Source organism: Physella acuta, unplaced genomic scaffold (genome assembly GCF_028476545.2).
Source record: "Physella acuta isolate Inbredline_101_S28 unplaced genomic scaffold, ASM2847654v3 ptg000473l, whole genome shotgun sequence".
Classification (NCBI taxonomy): Eukaryota; Metazoa; Mollusca; class Gastropoda; family Physidae; genus Physella; species Physella acuta.
The window spans coordinates 1,402,249-1,419,867 of record NW_026731992.1 but is presented as its reverse complement, the minus strand read 5'-3'; the positions used below and the strand labels follow the sequence as shown (position 1 = coordinate 1,419,867).

Here is a 17,619-nt window from a genome sequence, read left to right as displayed (position 1 = left end):
ATATAAATAGAAAATTTATTCACATAAAAATGAGCCAAAGCACAATTTTACCGAAGTACGAAAAGGGAGACAAAAAGTTAATTTACAGTCATTTTTAAAAAATCATAGAAAATCAACTAATTAAGCCACATTAATAATATAAATGTTCTAAGAAAGGAAATTCAAACCATGTTAATATAAAATAAGCAGGTAAAGAATTAATAAAGAAAGTAATTAGCGCGACCAGATTCAGCAAGGTCAGTTTATAAAAATTAGAAATTTCATCCTTTTTCAAAAAATTATTAAAAAATATTTAAGCAAGGTATCTTAATAAATTTTACACCAACTTAAAGCACATGATGTTCTTAATATATAATAAACACAGAGACATAAAATAATCATTCTGCAAAACAATACAAGGCATCCTTCCTCAACGCCCAAAATCAAGAATTTTCATTACCTAACATCTTGCAAAAAGTGTTCTTACTTTTAAGAAAGTAATATAAATTGTGTAGGAAACATGTTAGCATTACTTTGTTATAAAAAACTAAATAACTATACTACTTCTTTACTTATATACTATAATAAGAAGAAATTCCATGCATTTTAAAAACTGACGAAGTAAGATAACTAATTAAACTGAAATTCTTTTTAAATTACCCTAATAGAGTTGTGATGTTCATCTAGTTTTGTTACTCTGGTTCCTAATCATGACTTGTTTAGCATAAATTTACTTGTTACTAGTATATTTATTTCTTCTAGTTAGTTATTGATCAAAGTCAACTTCTGGAAATGTCTAGGTCCTAACTTATACAATTATCAGAAATCTTAGAGCAGGTTCAAAAAGACAGGTCAATATCCTGATTGGGAAATTTCTCTATGAGGTTGGGTAGCATTGTAATTAATAGTCAATATCCTGGTTGAGTGTCTTCTTCAAGGTTACAGATCAAATTATGGAATCTAGTAAGGGATCCTTCCATTGGTCCAGAGTATAGAAAATGTCTGTGAATAAAAACAATTAATTAGCATTTCAAATATACTGACTTATATAACAGGCCTGTATATCTTTATACCAACTTAAATATCAATCATGTAACATTACATCATTATAAATAATAAGCAAAGTGCATACAATACTAACATTTGACATATGGTTTCCTTCAAAAGTATTCAGGAGTCCTGTTGTTGCTTTCACAACAATACAAAATTTTTGGTAGGCCAATGAGTTTCCCCTTTCTTTCATGCTAATATCTTGCTCTGTAAATAGAATAATAATAATATTAAAAGTAAGGCTGCTCAATGCTTTTTAGATATTAAATGTAAGCACTATAGATAGTTATACTACTAGATCTAAATATTAACATGAAAGCAATAGTGAATCTAACTAATCTAAGTAGATCTAGACTAAATCTAGAAACAACTTTGGACTAAACTATTATGGAAGGGGGGCTACATTTTATTTTAAGTCGTCTTTACAATAAATCTAGAGATAAAAAATGTAAAAGATCGTAATATTCTAAAATTTAATGTAACTACTGCACATGTATAGAATAGTTAACTATGAAACTAGGAAAGACAAAAAGAAAACAATGCTACAATAAATTGAAAGTATGCTGTTAACCGCTGCGGTAATATAATAGTTGAACCCAACACTACGAGAAAGTAAAAAAAAACATGGCGGACAATCGGCTTGAAATATCGACAAAATATTGATAGTTTAATCGGCCGATGTTATTAACTAACATAATTTACTAAAACAAATTAAATTCTATCATCCTTTTAAACATCTTTTTGATTTAATTGCGCATTCCTTTTTTATTTCAGTGACCATAAATTAAATACAACTGACTTTTAAAAAGGGCTAGATAATTTTTTGGAAAAATTTTTTTTAAGCGTGGAGCAATTACCGATAAGCGGACACTAATATTCAAATGTATTAAAGCAGCAGTTAATCATAAATAAATAGAATATAGCTAGTAATATAATATGCATTCAACTTACCTGCACGTGTTTTTAAATCCACTGTAATCAACGAATGAACACAAAATCTTGCTCTGAACCGAGGTCGGGTGTTCCGGAATTCAACACAATCTTGACTCGAGCCGGCGAAATTTAGATGCGGGTCGTCGCGATTTGTATACATTGGTTTCATTTACTGCGGTCCGACCCCATACATGGAGTGTTCATTAAATCGTAACAGTTTTATGGCAAATTGGATGCCCTTTCGGAATATACAACTTTGGCGGCTGTAAAATTATTTTTTCATGGAAAAAAATCATTTTAAAATTTTAAATTGAACATTTTTAGCATTTAATTATATTATACAGCTGGCAAAGTTATACCATCTTACAGAGCTACCATTCTTCTTTCTAAATCAGTGGTTTCTAATTGCGTATGTATTATGGGGTCGGACCGCCGCGCGATGCCGCAACGCGACCAAAAAATTTTAAAACCGGCTTAAATTTTTCGGCTCATTTAGAATACCTACTACCATTGTGTTTGTGATGTGTTGCTTAATTTGTCTACCATTCTGTTTGTGATGTATTGCTTAGTTTGTCTACCATTCTCAACTGACCATTCCCAACACATGCCTCAACTGACCATTCCCAAAACACGCTCTCTGCATAGATCAAGCTACCACTCCTAGGAAAGCATTAAGACAAGATCAGGACTAATTCTAACTATGGTTTAATTAAGAAAATCAAAGGAGGAGCAGAGGAGCCTAGTACCAAACTTCCTGGCCATCTTGAGTCTGTCTGCCCCCAAACAACTTGCTTTTGTTTCTGTATGTGGCACAGTGTTGATCCCACAGGAACTGCTGGTAGGCACCAGCCCAAAACCCAAACAAGGGTATCACACCCATGGCCAATATTTTGTAGTGAGAAGGTTGCAGCTTCCTCAGCACCATAATTCTGGGGAAAACAGCAAGCTCATCAACTAGAGGAATATACAAACATAGCAAGTACAAGTAGACAGCAAGCTCATCAACTAGAGGAATATACAAACATAGCAAGTACAAGTAGACAGCAAGCTCATCAACTAGAGGAATATACAAACATAGCAAGTACAAGTAGACAACAAGCTCATCAACTAGAGGAATATACAAACATAGCAAGTACAAGTAGACAGCAAGCTCATCAACTAGAGGAATATACAAACATAGCAAGTACAAGTAGACAGACAGCAAGCTCATCAACTAGAGGAATATACAAACATAGCAAGTACAAGTAGACAACAAGCTCATCAACTAGAGGAATATACAAACATAGCAAGTACAAGTAGACAGACAACAAGCTCATCAACTAGAGGAATATACAAACATAGCAAGTACAAGTAGACAGCAAGCTCATCAACTAGAGGAATATACAAACATAGCAAGTACAAGTAGACAGACAACAAGCTCATCAACTAGAGGAATATACAAACATAGCAAGTACAAGTAGACAGCAAGCTCATCAACTAGAGGAATATACAAACATAGCAAGTACAAGTAGACAGACAACAAGCTCATCAACTAGAGGAATATACAAACATAGCAAGTACAAGTAGACAACAAGCTCATCAACTAGAGGAATATACAAACATAGCAAGTACAAGTAGACAGCAAGCTCATCAACTAGAGGAATATACAAACATAGCAAGTACAAGTAGACAGACAACAAGCTCATCAACTAGAGGAATATACAAACATAGCAAGTACAAGTAGACAGACAGCAAGCTCATCAACTAGAGGAATATACAAACATAGCAAGTACAAGTAGACAGACAACAAGCTCATCAACTAGAGGAATATACAAACATAGCAAGTACAAGTAGACAGACAGCAAGCTCATCAACTAGAGGAATATACAAACATAGCAAGTACAAGTAGACAACAAGCTCATCAACTAGAGGAATATACAAACATAGCAAGTACAAGTAGACAGCAAGCTCATCAACTAGAGGAATATACAAACATAGCAAGTACAAGTAGACAGCAAGCTCATCAACTAGAGGAATATACAAACATAGCAAGTACAAGTAGACAGACAACAAGCTCATCAACTAGAGGAATATACAAACATAGCAAGTACAAGTAGACAGCAAGCTCATCAACTAGAGGAATATACAAACATAGCAAGTACAAGTAGACAGACAGCAAGCTCATCAACTAGAGGAATATACAAACATAGCAAGTACAAGTAGACAACAAGCTCATCAACTAGAGGAATATACAAACATAGCAAGTACAAGTAGACAGCAAGCTCATCAACTAGAGGAATATACAAACATAGCAAGTACAAGTAGACAGACAACAAGCTCATCAACTAGAGGAATATACAAACATAGCAATTACAAGTAGACAGCAAGCTCATCAACTAGAGGAATATACAAACATAGCAAGTACAAGTAGACAGCAAGCTCATCAACTAGAGGAATATACAAACATAGCAAGTACAAGTAGACAGCAAGCTCATCAACTAGAGGAATATACAAACATAGCAAGTACAAGTAGACAGCAAGCTCATCAACTAGAGGAATATACAAACATAGCAAGTACAAGTAGACAGCAAGCTCATCAACTAGAGGAATATACAAACATAGCAAGTACAAGTAGACAGCAAGCTCATCAACTAGAGGAATATACAAACATAGCAAGTACAAGTAGACAGACAACAAGCTCATCAACTAGAGGAATATACAAACATAGCAAGTACAAGTAGACAGCAAGCTCATCAACTAGAGGAATATACAAACATAGCAAGTACAAGTAGACAACAAGCTCATCAACTAGAGGAATATACAAACATAGCAAGTACAAGTAGACAACAAGCTCATCAACTAGAGGAATATACAAACATAGCAAGTACAAGTAGACAACAAGCTCATCAACTAGAGGAATATACAAACATAGCAAGTACAAGTAGACAACAAGCTCATCAACTAGAGGAATATACAAACATAGCAAGTACAAGTAGACAGACAACAAGCTCATCAACTAGAGGAATATACAAACATAGCAAGTACAAGTAGACAGACAACAAGCTCATCAACTAGAGGAATATACAAACATAGCAAGTACAAGTAGACAACAAGCTCATCAACTAGAGGAATATACAAACATAGCAAGTACAAGTAGACAGACAACAAGCTCATCAACTAGAGGAATATACAAACATAGCAAGTACAAGTAGACAGACAACAAGCTCATCAACTAGAGGAATATACAAACATAGCAAGTACAAGTAGACAGACAACAAGCTCATCAACTAGAGGAATATACAAACATAGCAAGTACAAGTAGACAGCAAGCTCATCAACTAGAGGAATATACAAACATAGCAAGTACAAGTAGACAGACAACAAGCTCATCAACTAGAGGAATATACAAACATAGCAAGTACAAGTAGACAGCAAGCTCATCAACTAGAGGAATATACAAACATAGCAAGTACAAGTAGACAGCAAGCTCATCAACTAGAGGAATATACAAACATAGCAAGTACAAGTAGACAGACAACAAGCTCATCAACTAGAGGAATATACAAACATAGCAAGTACAAGTAGACAGCAAGCTCATCAACTAGAGGAATATACAAACATAGCAAGTACAAGTAGACAGCAAGCTCATCAACTAGAGGAATATACAAACATAGCAAGTACAAGTAGACAGACAACAAGCTCATCAACTAGAGGAATATACAAACATAGCAAGTACAAGTAGACAGACAACAAGCTCATCAACTAGAGGAATATACAAACATAGCAAGTACAAGTAGACAACAAGCTCATCAACTAGAGGAATATACAAACATAGCAAGTACAAGTAGACAGACAACAAGCTCATCAACTAGAGGAATATACAAACATAGCAAGTACAAGTAGACAGACAACAAGCTCATCAACTAGAGGAATATACAAACATAGCAAGTACAAGTAGACAGACAACAAGCTCATCAACTAGAGGAATATACAAACATAGCAAGTACAAGTAGACAGCAAGCTCATCAACTAGAGGAATATACAAACATCGCAAGTACAAGTAGACAGCAAGCTCATCAACTAGAGGAATATACAAACATAGCAAGTACAAGTAGACAACAAGCTCATCAACTAGAGGAATATACAAACATAGCAAGTACAAGTAGACAGACAACAAGCTCATCAACTAGAGGAATATACAAACATAGCAAGTACAAGTAGACAGACAACAAGCTCATCAACTAGAGGAATATACAAACATAGCAAGTACAAGTAGACAGACAACAAGCTCATCAACTAGAGGAATATACAAACATAGCAAGTACAAGTAGACAGACAACAAGCTCATCAACTAGAGGAATATACAAACATAGCAAGTACAAGTAGACAGACAACAAGCTCATCAACTAGAGGAATATACAAACATAGCAAGTACAAGTAGACAGCAAGCTCATCAACTAGAGGAATATACAAACATAGCAAGTACAAGTAGACAGCAAGCTCATCAACTAGAGGAATATACAAACATAGCAAGTACAAGTAGACAGACAACAAGCTCATCAACTAGAGGAATATACAAACATAGCAAGTACAAGTAGACAGCAAGCTCATCAACTAGAGGAATATACAAACATAGCAAGTACAAGTAGACAGCAAGCTCATCAACTAGAGGAATATACAAACATAGCAAGTACAAGTAGACAGACAACAAGCTCATCAACTAGAGGAATATACAAACATAGCAAGTACAAGTAGACAGACAACAAGCTCATCAACTAGAGGAATATACAAACATAGCAAGTACAAGTAGACAACAAGCTCATCAACTAGAGGAATATACAAACATAGCAAGTACAAGTAGACAGACAACAAGCTCATCAACTAGAGGAATATACAAACATAGCAAGTACAAGTAGACAGACAACAAGCTCATCAACTAGAGGAATATACAAACATAGCAAGTACAAGTAGACAGACAACAAGCTCATCAACTAGAGGAATATACAAACATAGCAAGTACAAGTAGACAGCAAGCTCATCAACTAGAGGAATATACAAACATAGCAAGTACAAGTAGACAGCAAGCTCATCAACTAGAGGAATATACAAACATAGCAAGTACAAGTAGACAGACAACAAGCTCATCAACTAGAGGAATATACAAACATAGCAAGTACAAGTAGACAGCAAGCTCATCAACTAGAGGAATATACAAACATAGCAAGTACAAGTAGACAGCAAGCTCATCAACTAGAGGAATATACAAACATAGCAAGTACAAGTAGACAGACAACAAGCTCATCAACTAGAGGAATATACAAACATAGCAAGTACAAGTAGACAGACAACAAGCTCATCAACTAGAGGAATATACAAACATAGCAAGTACAAGTAGACAACAAGCTCATCAACTAGAGGAATATACAAACATAGCAAGTACAAGTAGACAGACAACAAGCTCATCAACTAGAGGAATATACAAACATAGCAAGTACAAGTAGACAGACAACAAGCTCATCAACTAGAGGAATATACAAACATAGCAAGTACAAGTAGACAGACAACAAGCTCATCAACTAGAGGAATATACAAACATAGCAAGTACAAGTAGACAGCAAGCTCATCAACTAGAGGAATATACAAACATAGCAAGTACAAGTAGACAGCAAGCTCATCAACTAGAGGAATATACAAACATAGCAAGTACAAGTAGACAACAAGCTCATCAACTAGAGGAATATACAAACATAGCAAGTACAAGTAGATGAGCTAAAAGAAATATAGAATTCAAATATAGCAAGTCTATAAATGACGTTGAACTAGAAGTATATTTAACTTAAACACTGGTACCTCAATCTGTCTTTTGTTTATGTGTCCTTCTCAAGTCCAGATAAATGCTGATAGCAACAATTGCTGGGACTGCTAATGAAACAAAGTTACGTCTCAAAAATCTTTTCACACTAGGGTTGACTTGATCCATAGACTTAAACAAGTAAACAACTCATTAGGTTTGATCCATAGACTTAAACAAGTAAACAACTCATTAGGTTTGACATTAATTTTAAACAGCAATGGCTGCGAGCAAGAGTTGCTATATAAACAGCGGCCATCTGTAAGTTAGAGTGGTTTCCCCTGAATCTCTTACTATAATTTTACAAAAAAAATTTGAACAAGATGGCTGCTAAAGTAAATGAGCTTGGTTGCATCTGATGAAAACATCGCTAGTCTTTATTTATTACTGAAAAGTTTTAATACAGTTGTTTAAAAACAGGTACATTAATGAAACTTTGAAACATTCAATACATAAATCCACATAAAAATGTGAAATAATTACTAAAATTTAATGAGTCATCTTTTTTCACATTACTTATACTAGCCTCAGACGATTTTACGTACCTAAAACAATAGATTAGGCCTAGGCCTACCTATTAATAACAATATAAATATGGCAGATTCTAGCCGGTAAAAGATATGCATGCGCAATGGAGAGAAACTACAACTTTCCATTGTCACTATGTTTTCGATGGTACTGCGCATGTGTGTGTTTACAAACAAACCGCAGAGCCCTATCCCTAACCTTAACCCTAGCTTAACCCTAGCTCAGCTATTGAAGTCACTGCGCATGCGCAGAACTATCTTTTGCCGACAAAATGGAGACGTATAAATATTATATTGATATTTTTAGGCCTACCTAGATCTTACTAATATTTTATTTATTTAGCTATTGATTTTGGTTTATTATTCAGTTATCTATAATATTTGACACAAATATATATACTCCTATTAAAGCCTTACAATGAGGCAACTTTTTTGCACATTACTAGTAGGTAGTCCAAACTGAAATTAACTATTGATTGCAGACTACTGGAGTGAGTATGTCATGAAAGAACTTTTAATTGTAAGCTCTATGCCACAAATTTTATGAAAATATCTCAATAAATAAAAAAGTTATGCGATTTTTAAAAAAGCAAAATTTGGTAAAAAACTGATTTTCAAAAAGTGCCATTTTTGAGAACCCATATTTTCTAAACTAAATAACATAGAAGTGTAGAAATTGGTAAAGTTACTGCAAAGTTTGCAATATATATGCCCAATTTTTTTCAGTCATCTAAAATGAGTCTTTCTAAGGTAAAAAAAATAATTGAAAATGACAAAAATGCGTTTTGGTCACTTTTATTTTCATAAAAAAAAAAAAAAATCCAATTTTTTTTTTTTTTTTTTGCTTTGGACATAGAATAACTCTAAAACTATTGTGTTGGTAATATTAACAGGAAGAATGTGTTCATTATTGTCAAAAATCACATGAATTAAAATATTATTTTTAAAAATGCCACAGTTATCTAGTTCTGGAGCAACAGAATCAAAATTTAATGTAGTAATGTAATGTAATCTAATAAAGACGTGATGTCTACAAGTGATGCAGCAGTTGATGCTACATTCAAACCTATCGGGTTGATAACTGCTTTGGGGGAATAGTTTTTAAAACGACAACTCCACATCTTTGTACGTCTTGTTTCCCTCAACCTTGATCTTGTAGAGCAGGGGTCTCCAAACTTTTCAGTCCGAGGGCCGCATTAACTATCTAATTTCAGTTCGGGGGCCAGTTTCTTCCAGGCATGTCGTGATTTTTCTGAGTAAAGTTCCTCAGCAATCTCCAACAAACGTTTATTTCCGTGGACAAAAAGATCTCCGCGGGCCGGATGAAAAGACCTCGCGGGCCGCATCCGGCCCGCGGGCCGTAGTTTGGAGACCCCTGTTGTAGAGCATCAAGAGTAAGCGATAAGTTTTGGGAACTGTAGGGGGGGGGGGGGCTTGGCCTTCTTCCCTTCCCTTGTAAGGAAAGTTCTGGATAGGCCACCATAAATGTCTCCAGCTATGGAATAAATAATTGATTTAGTGATTAATAAAATATAATTAAATTTACTACTTGCCTATTGTGTAGGCCTACTATTTGTCCTATGACTATAACTGGAAACATGAAAAAGCCTGAAAACACCTTTTTGTTAAAAGTAATGTATACTTGATAGTATATTTTTAATAGTAATTCTACTGAACGAAATATTCGTAGCTTGTGCAACACTGGTTGAGATATCCAATGATGAAGATGCCATACTGTGGTTGGTTCTCAACATCCTATAGGACAACTTAACTGTCCTTCATTGTTACTATATGCATATAAAATAAATAAATAATGAGAAATACTACTAGTACTACTTACACTTACAACTAATATAACATTTAAAACTAAGTCACAACATGTACAATCTTAATAAATTGCACCACCATCTAAAAATTGATCTGGTACATTTTATTACGGAGACTGGCGCAGACCATTTCACATTATTCAACAGGGGAATCAGAATCAGAGTGCACAACAGAAAATAAAAAAATTAATCGCATTAGTCCTTAAAATTTAGTGTCTTTTGTCTTAAATAAATCGATAAAAATGTATAGTTATTATAATTATACATTTCTTTTGTGTTTCATTAGTATTTTATAGGTATTTAACCTTCGTTCCCTGTAAATAATTGAGTTCGTCCACATAGTAACCAGGAATGTCTGGTGGCCATTTTGAATTTGTCGATTCATAATTTTGACGTGATAGTCCAGATAAACTGTAGTAATACGACCCTATCATTAATCCCATTCGATAGATTTTAAAGAATTAGTAAACACTAGCATCTAATAGTTAAGTGCATCCATATTTTAAGTCCCTAGAATGTCCTGAATTAAATAGCTTCATGTCTAAACACACTCTGTGTACAAGCGTAGTTCACACGCTAAAAACTGTGGACTAGTAGCGTTCAAATTTACATTAATAGCGTGTACTAATTAAACCAAACTGGCATTCAAACTTAAAATTCATTTATTAAAATGAAAATGAAACTTTAAAAATGATACTTACAACTTGTTTGAAGGCTCTAGCAAGGGTAAAATCCGTTTAGCATCATCGGTCGTCAACCTTTATTTAAAACCGTTCGGCGAGCTACTCACTCGGGGCTGGAAATTGACTCGAGGGTTAGATCTCTATATGTTTATTGAGGGCACGGCTTCGCGACCGTAAATCAGAAATACTTGAATTTATAACACAAAGTAGTTATAAGAGTGAACTTTACATCGATGTAAAAATTGAAACAGAATCAGTTTGTTTTCGTGTATATATCGTCATTTAAAGTTTAAAAACTGATTTTTTAAAATGAAATAAGCAAGTTATTTTTTCAATTTATACATCAAACGATAGCCTAGAATTCGCCCTTTAAAATGACATTAAGATTATGCTTCTACGATGCTTCGTCGTGAAGCCGCAACCAAATGAAACAGTGTGGGGTCGATCGGTACTCGCAAAACGGTGAAATTTGTTGACGTTACTGATACTTTTCAAACAAATATAAAACACATTCAAACATGTGTTACAGATATAAAAATACCAGATTACGACGGGTAAAGACTTAAACTTTATTGACATATAATTTTTATTCTTATAGGATAACTAGAAGTAGTGAAATTTTTTTTTTGAAAACCGCAAAAACTGACCCTAAAACGCACTTTTTCGCCAATTTGGACTACCTATTACTAGATCTAACCTCGGCCGATTTTACACACTCTTAATAAAACGATAGATTACCAGTTAAACAGTGTAGTATACTACTTTAACTAGATCTAGATTATTCTAGATCTAGTACTACTAAATATAATATTAATATAATTTTATAGGCCTAATTATAAATAACTTGATATTCTAACATATTATAAAAAAAGTCACAGTGGAAAAATTTTATCGGGAAAAAAGTTACAGAAATAAACTAATAAAGTCACAGAAAAAAAGTCACAACAATCTTTTTAGAAATATTTTTATTAATTTGTTAAGAATTGTAAAATTTTGTATGTTTATTGTTGTGGGTTGTATTTTTTGATAGCATATATTATTTATAGACGTTAAAAGCATTATGATTTATAACAATTGTAAGTAAAAATACTATAAGATAATTAACACAACAATCTCAACTTTTGTTACGTATTTAGTTAAATACGAGGTAGAAAAGTTAATTATAAAAGAAATTCAGGCACATTTTGCCGCAGGCTATTCTCTGGTCGGCCTCTCCTCAGTAGGCATTGTCCGAACATATTTTGTGTTGTTGATGTTATACGTCAATGACAGCCTTTGAGCCTTGTCGGCTTTCTGTTTTGATCCTAAGTTTTGTTATGTAATGAGCGTGATAAACGTGGGCAGTAAAGGTGGTTGAACTAAACATAACTATTGTTGCCATGAGTTGAGGGCAGCAAGTCAGATGAGCTTACCATTTCACAGTAATTTAATATTGGTATTTTTAAAAAAACACGATGAAAATCATGGACTTTAGAGCATTCTATTAATGCTACTAATCTGAAGTTTAAAATAATCACAATCTAAATACTTCATAATGAATATTTTTAGATGAATTATACAAATTCCTATGCGTATATAGCCTACACACATTACATTACATTCAATTAATCCTAAGTTATTTTGCACTCTCTAAATTTTTAATACATAAAAGTATTAACAAATATCATAATGCAAATATTTAGGCCTATTTGTGACTTTTTTTCCTGTGAATTTTTTTTTTCCTGTGACTTTTTTTCTACAATCGTAAAATTGCCCGCGACTAGCAATGTGAAAACAGGTGACTCCTTAAATTATGTTTTGAAAAATACAAAAATATTTCCTTGTTTCATTTAGGATATATAGATCTACCTGTTTTTAAACAACTGTATTAAAACTTTTCAGTAATAAATGAAGACTAGCTATGTTTCCAACAGATGCAACCATGCTCATTTACTATAGCAGCCATCTTGTTGTTTTTTTTTAATTGTAAACTTATAGCGCAAGATTCAGGGGAAGCCACTCTAACTTACAGATGGCCGCTTTTTATATAGCAAATCCTGCTCGCAAACACTGCTGTTTAAAGTTAATTTCTTGCCTATATTATATTGACTATTATTGACTATATTGAATATTGATATATTTTCTATTATTTAGCCATTGATTTAGGCCTTAGGCTTAGGCTTATTAGGAATTATTCATGTATTTGACAGAAATATAATAATATAGGGGCCTATCACAAATACTTCTATTAAAGCCTTGAAAATGAGGTAACTTTTTCGTACATTACATGATTACTAGCCGCGGGCGATTTTACGTACCTAAAAACCGTTTTAGTAAAACGATAGATTACCAAAAGCCAAAATTACTTTAATTAATTAATTAGGCCTATACTATTAATTAATTAATTATTAGACTAGATCATCTAGATCAAGAAGAGTCTAGTCTAGTCTAGAATAGATCTGGATCTACTCAAGTATTTTTAAAGCTTATCATCATCATGGTTATCATCTAAATCTAGTTAATGTAGGATATTATCATCCTACATTAAACTAGATCTCTAGATCTACCTACTCACCTAGAGTCTATGTTCCAAAATTTTGAGTGCTTAGGAGGCCTTATCCTATGGTTATCTACTCTTACATCTAGATCTAGCTCAAGTAGAGGTCACAATCAAAACTTCCGCTAAGGTTAGGTCACTCTGAACTAAACCTCTAGATTGTAGCTCTAGATTGAATTGCTAAAATCCGCTTGAGTAAATAAAATAAAATGCGATTTTACGGGTTTTTTAAAATCAATTTTATAGGCCTTGGCCTAATTATTAATTAATTTATTTAATTTTATTCTAGATCTATAAATAAATGAACTACGGGATCTAACTAGGTCTAGACTAGACTACTTTTAAAAAATAGCCTATCTAAATCTTCTAGATCTATATTATAAAAATAAAATAAATAAAAATATTAGCCTATAGGCCTAGAATTATTATATTATAACAAGAATAGAATAGATCTAGATTAATATAGATTTTAATTTTTTATAGGCCCTACACAGGCCTACACTAGCCTACCTGTATTAATATTTGAAGAAACAGTAAGCTCATTCGAGTCATTCCCCTTTTAACTTTTAATAATAAAAGGCTTTTATTTTAGACCTATTTACTATTTATATAAATATAGACTAGGCCTATTATATTTATATTTAGATCTTACCCTTTTTGTCAGTTTGTTTAGTCTGAGTTTCTCAGTTTTTTTAGGTCTGGCCTATCCAATAATAATAATTGTTTAAAAGCCTAATCTAATAATTTATAATAATAGTAATATAGGCTACTGTTTCAGTTTTTATTGAGCAATAAAAACTAAAAACAACACTTCCTGATCAAATTAATAAATAATTAGTATTAATTAGTCAGTCTACTATTTAAAAATGTAGACTCGGTGCCCACTGTACAGGCAATATGTAACCCACTCAGGGCCCGCGCTACCTATAAGGCGAACTAGGCAGTAACCTAGGGCGCTATCCATAGGGGGGGGGGGGCGCAAAAATGTTTGATCTCCATTAGTAAAAAGTACCTAATAATTAATACATTTGATTAAATTATATAAACTTAAGATAGGGTAATATACAAAGACGTGATGATCTATTTCGGTGCCCAGGACGAACTATCAATTTTGCGCCCCATCTTCAGATTATAGTTATTCGCGTTGGTGAAAAAGAGCACGCAACCTCCATCACCAGGAAAGGTCGGGGCGCTTTATCCTTGTATTTTGGTGTCACGCAACCGGTGTAGAAAAGAATTAAATAAGTCCGTAATGCCAAGTAGCAGTCAACGTTGATTACTTCGACTGTATAAGCTTTTCATATTATTATCTATTAGGTTTGCGCCCCGTTCAGGTCAGCGCCTGTGCAATTTTGATTTTTAAATTGGGCTAAGTCTCCTTTGCTCTCTCTTTGAATTAGAAATCTCGTTAGCCATGGACAGTTTTAGATTTTCAAACTTAATTAATTGTTAGCACCACAAGATCCTAAACAGAATTTTAAAGTAATACACATACACACACACACACACACACATATATATATATAGATACATACACACAATGTGTGTGTATATATATATATATATATATATATATATATATATATATATATATATATATATAACAATATGTGTGTGTTTATCCTTTATGCATTAATACATGAAACTTTGGAAGTTGTTGATAATACTCCTGGGGAAGTTTCTGCCAAAAAATATATTTCAAATTCACGGGTGTGGTTCCTCGGGAGGGTGCGATTTGTTTTTTCTCTATATACGGTATACAAAAATAAAAGTCGATTGCGGTTCGACACCCTTCATCCAAGTGCCATGAAACTTTGTGGAGGTGATGAAAATACTCCCTAGAAGCTTTCTGTGAACCAAATAATAAAAATTTGAAATGGGTGGCGCCCGGTAGGGTGTGATTTTCCTCAATACACAATTGGGCACCCAGAGTTCCAGAGCGGCTATGTTAGCACTTGGCATCCTTTAATCGCGCATCCTGCATAGCGGGTAAAGGATACTACTATATTCAGCAGTAAAACTGTAACAAGCGCAACCGTAATCGGTTGCGCGACCCGAAGCGCCGCAGGCTCAAAAATAAAATTTCGAGGGGGGGGGGGGGGGCGTTTTAATAAGTTTTTCCAAGGGTGCTAAATAACATGGCGCCTGCACTGAACCCACTAACCATGACTGCGGCACAAGTTGTTAAATCCATTCAAAAAGATATATATAAATAGGCATATAGGCCTAACTGACAAATGTTGCTACAAAATTATTGATTAAAACCGGAAGCGACAAAAAAATATAACAAATTAGGCCTATATTTTATTATATGAAACTTTTTCTTATATTTGATAACAATGATTTTGAATGCACTGGGGAAAAAAAAAAGAAATTAGGTTGCTCCAAAAACTAAAAATTAATTTTTTAAAACTCAGCTTCACAACCTTAAAAAGTGTGGTTGATTTAATTTTTATAACACTTTTCTGTTTTAAAAAAGAGGCAATGTCCCAAGACCTATTAAAATTACATTAAAAAAAAAGTTATATTTAAGCTCTAATTTGAATATTTTGTTAAAAGAACAGTTTGCTAATAAAAGGTTGATTAATGTGAGATTTTATTTCCAGATGTCCAAATGTCTTCTGGCTGGGTTAGCTTACATTTGCTGTCTAGATAATTCTCATGCACTTGTTGGTCGACTAATCACCTTAGAAGGCCACCAGTACAGGATAGATGGCCGCCAGCACGTCTGCCAGGCCGCAGGGGAATGTGGAGAGGATGAACACACATGTTGTTATGATCAATCCACCCAAATCTTGGACCTCACTCTAACCAATCTTCTAGACCCTCTCGATGTTATTTCCCTTGCCCACGTTATCAAAGCAGGAGGAGATAACTGCAGTTTATATTCTGACGCCATAGATTTTTCAACTGATGAGCTTCTGGTTGGTGGCAAAGCAGAGAGCTTTGTTGAAAACTATTTATCCCCTCATCTAGTGGGCACTGATTGTTTAGTCTGTATTGGCCAAATGAGCGTCAAGATCAAAGCTGATGCACAATCTACCGAAATTTGACTCCGTTTAAACACACATATACTATACACACTGTTGTATCATTTAGTAAGAATAAAAATAATATATTTGTATTGTATTCGTTCTTTTATTACTAAACTTTGTAATACTTTTTACCAGCACTCTATCTGATGTATGTATAAGTTGTTGTTTTCTAGATTTTGTCTATATTACTTTTTGCTATCACTCAACTCATGTGTGAATTAGTTAGTATAATCAGGAGACCTTGATCAAAGTGGGTATTCTGAGATTCAATTAACCTGTTATAAGTTATGCTAGGCTACATCTGAAGTATTTCATCTAGGCTAAATACCTATCAATAAATAAAATAAATATATATATATATTTATATTTTTTTAAATATATACATTTATACAAAAATTATATATGTATATATAAATCATATATATAGATATCAACATTTTATATGGATATTTATATTTTATATATCTTTATTTAATTTATATATACATACAGTATTTACAGGGGGGAGGGGTTTTTCAGTTGGGACACTGATTGAAATGTATCACATTGAAACTTGCCAACCTTTTCAGTGCGGGGTTTAAAAATTATTTGCCTTCATTTTAAATTTTAGTTGGCCTACGTGTTCAACATTTTTTTATTCTATATAGAAAATTAGAATGTATTGAATACATTTCCTAAATTTTAATGAGTGACCCACATTTTTAAAATTATTATTGCTTTATAAATAGCAGTGCATTATTATGTATTTCAAGTGTTACCAGCTGTATACATACATAAACAGACTACCAGTACAGTATAAATTAAATAAATAGAATTTTTCTTCCTGACATTTCAGAATTTATTTCAATTTCATAGACTAGTCTAGAACATCTAAATATTAATAATAATAATATTTCAATTATTGTTTCATCTTAAAAACAAACAGAAATTCTAGACTAGAACATTTAAATATTTCATTTATTGTTTCATCTTAAAAACAAACAGAAATTCTAGACTAGAACATTTAAATATTTCATTTATTGTTTCATCTTAAAAACAAACAGAAATTCTAACGAGTTAGACTCAGAGTTTCTTCCACGCATCTCTTCGGGGGGGGGGGGGGGACGACAAAGCCCCCCAAAAATTCTACCCCCCCCCCCCCCCCGAACGAAATGAAATTTATATTCCCCCCCCCCCCCCCCCCCCCGGAGAAAAAAAGTCTGGAAGAAACACTGGTTAGA

At 33.5% G+C, this 17,619-nt stretch overlaps 2 long non-coding RNA genes across 2 annotated transcripts; one reads left to right on the top strand and one right to left on the bottom strand.

Annotated features, from left to right (window-relative positions):
- Nucleotides 1-340: 340 nt before the first annotated feature.
- LOC131943900 (uncharacterized) lies at nt 341-13,519 on the bottom strand. The gene is made up of 5 exons (XR_009386968.1): nt 13,383-13,519; nt 7,792-7,924; nt 1,981-2,891; nt 1,121-1,236; nt 341-981 (listed from the first exon to the last, which is right to left on the bottom strand). It is a non-coding gene; the product is annotated as an uncharacterized LOC131943900 (long non-coding RNA).
- LOC131943901 (uncharacterized) lies at nt 13,500-16,489 on the top strand. Its single transcript, XR_009386969.1, has 2 exons — nt 13,500-13,559; nt 15,971-16,489. It is a non-coding gene; the product is annotated as an uncharacterized LOC131943901 (long non-coding RNA).
- The last annotated feature ends 1,130 nt before the right edge of the window (nt 16,490-17,619 follow it).